General features: G+C 34.5%; 1 pseudogene; it reads left to right on the forward strand.

The window, feature by feature from the left end:
- The first annotated feature begins 3,946 nt into the window (after positions 1-3,946).
- On the forward strand, positions 3,947-7,039 carry LOC118047411 (G-type lectin S-receptor-like serine/threonine-protein kinase At1g11300; annotated as a pseudogene).
- The last annotated feature ends 2,234 nt before the right edge of the window (positions 7,040-9,273 follow it).

Consider the following 9,273-nt stretch of genomic DNA (forward strand, 5'->3'; position numbering starts at 1 on the left):
CCATATTTTTTTTCACTTATTTAGCCGGATGCATAGTGCATTATCCCAAAGGAAATCCAAAATCTAAAATTTGCATTATTCCTCATTCATATGCATTGGGCCACATCAAAAAACATTATCAGTATCAGATTTAAGCCTGATATGGATAAGGGTCCATCTCAGGCCTAAAAAATGGTGGTTGGGCTGGTGGCAGCATCACTCGTGCGGCAAATAATGTTCTTTATATATATTACAAAATAAATAAAATAAAAGTACTTAGCTTTTTCGTGTAGTATGTGAGGGGAAATAAAATAGACCTGTTTTCTTTTGTTTTTGTGGTCGTTTAATGCACTGAACAATTGTTTTAATTTCAAGGATAATTTTTTTTTAAGAAAATTAAAATATCATTTGCGGGGTAATATAGTGAATTTATATTTTTTAAATACAATAAAATCACTTCTCATTCTTAAAAGCTAAAAAAAATAGATCTTTTATCTATGGTTTTTGTGTACTTTCAATTTTATTTACACAGTTAAATGACGATGATACAATTAAAAGCTCAAAAGTTTTGGCTCTACAGAAAATAGATTTTTGTCTTTGTATATTTTTTTTATATAACAAACTGAAATGCTCAGCTTTTGATTTAAAAAAAATCTAAGCTTGGCAAAGGAGGTTATTTTTATCTTTGCCACGTGTTTTTTTATTTGTAATATTAGAATACCCTCAGGGGCTTTTTAATAATTCAAATTATTAAAATATTAATAAATCAATATAAAAAACCAATGTATGCTATGCATGCATTGGAGCATCATCACCCCCCACTAAATGAGATGGCCAAAATCCACTGATCGTCGTGTCACCTGACACGTTAGGTGGCAATACAGATATTGGTGCGTTGCATTAGGTTTGGTTAGCAGCGATTCAGCGATGATGAAAGTTTTTCCACTTCCCTTTCTTTTCTCTCTCTTGTGCATTGGCTTTCTTGCTGAGCCTTTAATAATTCAAATGTATCCTTCAATTTATATTTGTTTTAAAATTGATCTTCATTATTTTAATTTTTATTTGTTTTAATTTTAAGGCTTTTTAAAATTAATTTTTTTAATTTCATCCCTCTACATTTTATTTTCATAGAATTTTTGTATTCAATTTGATCCCTATTCTTTTGATCCCTATTTTATTATTCCTTGCATTAATTATTTTTTAATTTCATTTTTTAGAATTTAATTTAATTTTATTTTGTTTTCAATTTTGGTCCTTATTTTTTTTATTGCTCTTTTTTTATCCTTTTCTTTATTTTTTTTTATTTAATCCCTAATTATTTTCTTTCAATATTTTTTTTGTGCATGATTTAGTCCTCATTGTTTTTATTTTTTTTATTTTTTTTTATGATCGAAAATTTTTCTTTGTTATTTTTTTGCGTTTGTCTTCAACAATCATGACTTAGCCCACCAGTTTCGATGATTAGCTCAATTTAAGTTCGGTTTTGTTTTTAAGTCCTTTTTTAAAAATTGATTTCTTTTATTCTTGCACTTGAAGATGCACTTCTTGATTTAAATATGAGCTAACGAAAACAAGTAAGAAAAACCCGATATTAGGAAGGAAGAAAGTAAAGACTTGACCTATCTATAATTTGAACTTGACTTATTGGGCCTTAAACTTTGTGATTTGTTTTTGATTTTCTTTTTGGTAAGGTTATCCCTATCTCATATCTTAGGTCATGGGTTATTAAAGTTAGTTGGGTTACTTTAGGTTTTTTTTGTTTGATCATCTGGTATTTTTTTTCACTTTCAAAGGGACTTTTTTGACTTTTTGAAAGTAACATGAGTTGACTTGGTTTTTTTTTTTTCTTTTGTTGGATCTATTTCTTTTAAAATGATTTTTTAAAATTAAATTAAATTTATTTATTTTTATCCTACAACAATAAATTAGTCTAGTATTGCCTCATATTTTTTTGTGCTTTTTGTTAGATCTTGCTCTTCTAACAATAATTTTTTTAATTAAATTAATTTATCTCACCCTTTAACATTGAATTTGTTTTATATTGAGCTTCTTAGTTGAGCTTAGGTTTGGATTTTAAACAGTTTGTGACTATAGAAGATTAACTTGGGTTTAGATGGTTCACCAAGAATTGCTTGATTTTTTCCTTTTTATAATTTTTTTTTTCCGGTTCCATCCTCAAACATTTCCTTACTTTTCCCCCCAATTCCTATGGGATTTTCCATTTATTTTGAAAAAAAAAAACACGTGTTATCTAAAGCTTTTTATTTTAGCTTTGTTCAATTTAGTTTTTCTTACAAGGATTTTTTCTTATGAATGAAATATAAATATCAGATTTTTATGACTTGTGCTCTAAGATCACAAGTCAACTTGTCAGGTCAAACATTTTGAGCATCAAATGATGTATTTTGAATTTGATTTTTTTAAGTGTTTTCTTTTTTTGAATATGGTCATCACTCATTTGATTTTTATTTTTATTTTGGATTATTTTGTAAATTTATGGACTTAGGAATTCTCAATTTGTTCCTTTATTTCATTATTTGATGGTATTATAAGTTTTGGCCCTTTGTGTTTTGTTTTTAATTTTTTATTCTTGACACCTTTAACAAATTTTAATTTGTTTTCGATTTTATCATTGGATCTATAATCTTGGTTTTCTTTTTTAATTTCATCACTCGGGTTTGTTGAGTTTTTTGTTTTTTACTTTTTTTTTGTTCATTGATATTTTTCCCTGATTTTATCTTTAATCGTTTGGAATCCTAGGGATTAACGGTCAATATTTGTTTTTCCGTTTTCTTTTTATGATGTGGAGCTGTTATTATTATTTTTTTAAATACACTTACAGCGCTTTATCATCGATTTTTTATGCTTTAAAAAAATCAATCTGCCTCACAGTGAAACACAAGCAAGCTATCTAGTATATACTAAACTCAACTAAAGGTTAACATAAAACAAGGCCTAAATCATGGATGAAGAGTGGTTTCCCAAATTAATTTAGTTTTTTGTTTTTTTAATGTTGAGTTTTAACTAGGTTAATTGATTCATAGTTTGCGTGCTTGGGATGCACAGGAGCGAGCCCTGCCCCCTAACCTAATGTGGCACCAGGTTTCGAGTTTTTCATCAAATCATACCAAGTTAACTTCTCCTATATGCCGAGATATCTACCTAAGCCAAGTTTTAGTTCAACCAAATTGCAAGATGATTTAGTTTTAAATTGACTCGTCAAATCAAGTTTAATAATAATAAATTTTTAGCTTTGAGAAAACAAGTGAGCGTGTGTGTGTTTTAAATTGTGGTAATTTTCAAGATTGCGGTTTAAAAGGTTTAGAAAAAACAATAAAATATAGTTTTTTAATCATCATGATTTTAATATAGAGTTCTTAAAACAATTTAGAAAACTTTATGGTGACTTGTGTTTGCCATCGATGACTTATGGTGAATTCTCAAAAATGAGCCACGAAACCGTAATTTCTTTTGGTTGAAATGGAAACAAGCCTTACAGACAGTGACCCATTAGGACTTGTTTTTGTCAAAGCCTTGTGCCGGTGAAAGAAAAATGTTTCCATTTTCTTTGCCGTGTGACTGACATGGCTACATATGCTGAGTTTTGACCGTGAAGAACCTATCCCATAAAGAATAATATTCATAAAACATTTTTGTAATTATGCAAACGTGTCCATAACCAGACAAGACGTTTCACCATCTTCTTATCTTGTTCTTGTTCTTGAACCTTCATGGAATTACATTTGGACTGGTATAAAAATAAAATTGCCATCCCTGCGGGCGGCACGTACCTGCCGCGGCGACTTTTGTGCCTATAATTTCCTTCCAGGAAAAGGGAAGCACCTGTCACAATTGTTGAAAAACCCAACCTTTCAGGTTTACCTTTTGATTGAGATGCGTGATAAAATAACAATCTCCATAAGAGGACATTTGTTCGGCAATGACATGCATATATCGACTGGTCCATCACTCAAAATCTAGTAAGCCTTTCATTGTAACGAAGCACGAGCGATTAGTTAGAAGAATATCCAACAGCTGGACTTGGCAGCAGCAAATTCATGGTAGCCCTTCTACTCCTACCGTGTTTTTTTTGTTTGCAACTTGGTGCTGCCAGAGATACAATTACTTCATCTCAGTATGTCAAAGATCCTGATGCGATAGTCTCTGCGGGAAATAAGTTCAAACTGGGATTTTTCAGCCCTGTCAATTCCACTAATCGTTATGTAGGAATATGGTTCAGTAGTGTTACGGCTATAACACCAGTCTGGGTAGCTAACAGAAACAAGCCACTCAACGATTCTTCTGGGGTGATGACAATATCTGGGGATGGAAATCTTGTGGTTTTGAATGGTCAGAAAGAAACTCTTTGGTCATCAAATGTCTCAAAGGGAGTCGGTAATTCAAGTGCACAGCTAATGGATGATGGAAACCTTGTCTTGCGAGAAATCGGAAGTGGAAACAGCTTATGGGAGAGTTTTCAGGAACCTTCTGATACAATGATAACGAACATGAGACTTACCGCTAACGTAAGAACAGGCGAGAAGACATTGCTATCCTCATGGAGAAGCCCTTCAGATCCATCCATTGGGGCCTTCTCTGTTGGAATTGATCCAGGAAGGATACCTCAGTGTTTCATTTGGAATTATGGTCATCCAATCTATCGGACTGGTCCATGGAATGGTCAGGTATTTATTGGAATTCCAGGAATGAATTCAGTTAATATCAATGGATTTGATATTGTACCAGATGGAAATGGGACGTTTACCCTAATCTTAAATTCTGCCAACGAATCAAGTATCGGAAGTTTTGTTTTGAGTTATGATGGAAGTTTTAGTGAACTATATTGGGATTATGGGAAGGAGGAACGGGTTAACGTGTGGCGAGTTCCAAACAATGAGTGCGATGTCTACGGTAAGTGTGGGTCATTTGGAATCTGTAATGCAAAGAACTCACCAATTTGCAGTTGTATGAAAGGGTTTGAACCAAAAGATGCAGATGAATGGAATAGTAGAAACTGGACTAGTGGTTGTGTTAGGAGGAGACCTCTGAAGTGCGAAAGAATACAATATGGTGCTGAAGCGGGCAAAGAAGATGGGTTCTTGAAGCTGCCGACAGTGAAAGTGCCAGACTTTGCTGACTGGCTCTTCTCAGTTCCGGAACAAACATGTAGAGAAAATTGCATGAATAATTGTTCCTGTATAGCTTATGCATATTATACTGGTATACGCTGTATGTTGTGGTGGGAAAGCTTAACTGATATAAGGACGTTTCCTAGTGGAGGGGCAGATCTTTACGTTCGCCTAGCTTATTCAGAACTTGGTAATCGTTTTATTTTTTTTTTGTCTAGTTTTCTTTTACAAGACTGCTTCAAATTTTACTCTGTTCAAATATTCATAGAAATTACAGTTGTACTTTCGTATTCATGTAGATAGTAGAAGAAATTTGATCCTTTCCCCTGGATTGTTTTTGTCAATCTAAAAATACAAACCTCTGTTTTCTGCAGAGAATAGAACTACAAGTATGAAGGTAATTATCGGTTTAACGGTGGTTGTGGGAGCTATTATCAGCGCAATCTGTGCGTTCTGTATGTGGAGGCGAATTGCTGATTATAGAGGTAAGTATGCATTTGAGTACTAGCCATTGCTGGACTTGAAAACCATCCTCTCTTTTAATTGAAAAGAAAAAAATGCAATGTTCAACTAATGCCTAATTCCTGGATGTAACTCAGAAAGGAAGAAGAGAAGCATGAAGATCTCACTAGACGAAAGCATGATGCAAAACGACTTGAACCAAGCTAAACTACCACTTTTAAGTTTACCAGAGCTTGTAGCTGCAACAAACAACTTTGACATTGCCAATAAGCTTGGGCAGGGTGGTTTTGGTCCAGTGTACAAGGTAATAATGCTTGTGAGCTAGTGGAGTTTTTATTGTTAATTGAATTGAATTGCCAGAAATAGGATGAATGGAACTTTGCAGGGAAGATTGGCAGATGGACAGGAAATAGCTGTGAAGAGACTGTCAAGAGCATCAGGGCAAGGACTAGAAGAATTTATGAATGAGGTTGTGGTGATTTCTAAACTGCAACATAAGAATCTTGTGAGACTCCTTGGTTGCTGTGTTGAAGGAGGAGAGAAGATGTTGGTCTATGAGTACATGCCAAACAAAAGCTTAGATGCATTTCTTTTTGGTCAGAGCTAATTACCCAACTTACATAACCATTAGAGCAGATTACAATTACTTTTAGGAGTATTGAAGCTCTCACACTTCTTTTTTGGCTGCAATTTGTCTAGATCCTCTCAGGAAACAACTTCTAGATTGGAATAAACGTTTTGACATTGTTGACGGAATCTGTCGAGGTCTGCTCTACCTTCACAGGGATTCCAGACTAAAAATTATTCATCGAGATCTGAAGGCCAGGATATTTGAATCCGAAAATTTCAGACTTTGGTATGGCCAGGATATTTGGTGGCAATGAAGATCAAGCAAACACTAGAAGGGTTGTCGGAACATAGTAAGTCCTGTTTGTTTCTTAAATCCCATTCTTATCATCTATCACTGTTTCATTAATCTCTTTTTTCGTATGCAGTGGCTATATGTCCCCTGAATACGCAATACAGGGCTGATAGACCAACTATTTCTACTATAATTTCAATGCTAAACAGCGAAATTGTGGATCTTCCTGCTCCCAAACAATCAGCATTCGCTGAAAGGTTAGGTTATTTAGACAAAGAATCCTCTGAACAGAACAAACAGAGATTTTCTATTAACAATGTCTCCATCACAGAACTTGAAGCTCGATAAATAGAACTTCTGACATTGCTATCTTTCTGTCTGGGTCTGCAATTGGCTGTAAGAAATTATGGGAAGTTTGTAAGAAGTGAATGCATCAGCATTCTACAGATTTCTCAAGGTCTCTGTGCCAAAAGAATACACTATTGTCAATTCCCCGAACTTCTTGCTTATAGTCCGATTTTTAGAGAGTAATTATACTTTTGTAGTGTAATTTATGCTGGGAAATACTGTTCTCTGTATGGATTATTGGTTGACTTTGGAGAGAAATGATTAATGGGTCTTTCACAGAAAACTCGTTACAATTTTTGATAGTCTCACAGAAATGCATTTATCCGTTTTCAAGGATAAAAAACTATCACTGATATTCCCTCATGAAAAAAGAAGGTGGATAGAAGGCGACCATCACCATTGATGTCGATTGCATGCATAAATGCATATATTGAATGCTCCATATTCATAAACTGAAGGCTAGTAACATCCTCCTGCATCAAGAACTGTATCCAAAATTTTCAAATTTTGGAACGACGAGGGTATATTTGTGGGGAATGAAGATCAAGCTAACACTAGTAGGATTGTTGGAACATGGTAAATACTTTTTTCTTTTTTCAATTCTACCCTCCCAGTATATCTCTACTTCAGAAATTTGTTTCTTTTTTCAATTCTACCCTCCCAGTATATCCCTATATGTCCCCTAATATGCCATGAAAGGTCGAGTTGACAGAATGGAGGAACAAATAGAGAGAAATCCTTCTCTGTTTCAATATTTTTTTTTACATGAATAAAGGAATATATATAACAGATTGTTACCGTAACGTAAATAACATAAACTTCCAATTATAGCTATACATTTATGGGCTTAATTTGATAATAAATATATTGCTGATCTTCCTCCTTTAATCTCGCAAAGGACAACTCATGCCAACACTCCCCTTCAAGTTGGTGCATATATATCTCGGATGCCCAACTTGCCAAGTGAGTTGTAGAAGCTTTTACTACATACAACTTTTGTAAGTATATCTGCCGACTGGTCTTCGGATTTAACAAATAAAAATCGAATTATCTTGGCCTCAAGATTTTATTTGATGAAGTGTCGGTTTACTTCCACATGTTTGGTCCGGTCATGCTGGACTGGATTGTGAGAGATATCAATTGCAGCTTTGTTATCACAAAATAGATTCATTTCTCCCTTAGGAGTAAGGCCAATTTCAGTTAATAGCCTTTGGAGCCAGAGAAGTTCACAAAGACCTTTAGCCATCCCACAAAACTCAGCTTCAGCACTTGATAATGCTACCACATTTTGCTTCTTATTTCTCCAAGTAACTAGGTTTTCTCCAACCAACATGAAATAACCTGAAGTTGATTTTCTATCAGAAATATTTCATGCCCAGTCAGCATCTGTGTAGCCTTCCACTCGTAAGTGATTGTTTCTTGTAAACATAAGTCCTTTTCCAGGAGAGAACTTTAGGTATTTGAGAATCTGAATCACTGCATTCATATGATCTTCACTCGAACAGTGCATGAATTGGCTTACCACACTTACTGCATAAGCAATGTCCGGCCGTGTATGAGAGAGATAAATCAGTTTTCCTACTATTCTCTGATACCTTCCTTTATCTGTTGGCACTTGGTCTGGGTATTCTCCTAGTCTGTGATTTTGAATTATCGGTGTATCTGTAGGCTTACAATCCAGTAATCCTACGTCTGATAATAAATCCAGGATATATTTTCATTGGGAAAGGAATATGTCATGTTTTGACCTAGCAACTTCAATTCCCATAAAATATTTGAGTCCTCCTAGATTTTTCATCTCAAATTCTGTGGCCAATTGCTTTTGAAGTCTTGCTACTTCCTCTAAGTCATCTCCTGTAATGATCATATCATCTACATACACTATCAAAGCTGTTACCTTACCCCGGTTATGTTTTAAGAATAAAGTATGATCCGAGATGCTTTGTTGGAAGCCATATTTCCTCATTGCTGAGTTCAAGCGCCCAAACCATGCTTTAGGAGACTGCTTCAGGCCGTATAAAGTTCTTTGTAGTTTGCACATGATCTTAGCTTCAGAGTTTGCCATATATCCTGGAGGGACATCCATGTAGATTTCTTCTTCAAGATCTCCATGTAAAAATGTGTTTTTAACATCAAACTGGTGTAATGGCCAATCAAGATTTGATGCGAGAGATAGTAGAACTCTGACAATACTCAATTTTGCAACAAGTGAGAATGTTTCTTGATAATCTATGCTATAGGTTTGTGTATAGCCCTTTGCCACTAGCCTTGCTTTTTACCTTTCAACTGACCCATCGGCTTTGTACTTGATGGAGAATACCCACTTACATCCCACTGTTTTTTGACCTTTTGGTAGAGAAACAAGAGTCCACGTTTTATTTTTTAGTAAAGCTTCCATTTCCTCCTTCATAGCTTAGATCCACCTGGAGTCATCCAAAGCTTTGTCAACACTCGTGGGAATATGATGTGAGGAGAGTTCATTCATAAAGTTCT

Source organism: Populus alba, chromosome 11 (assembly GCF_005239225.2).
Source record: "Populus alba chromosome 11, ASM523922v2, whole genome shotgun sequence".
Taxonomy (NCBI): domain Eukaryota; kingdom Viridiplantae; phylum Streptophyta; class Magnoliopsida; order Malpighiales; family Salicaceae; genus Populus; species Populus alba.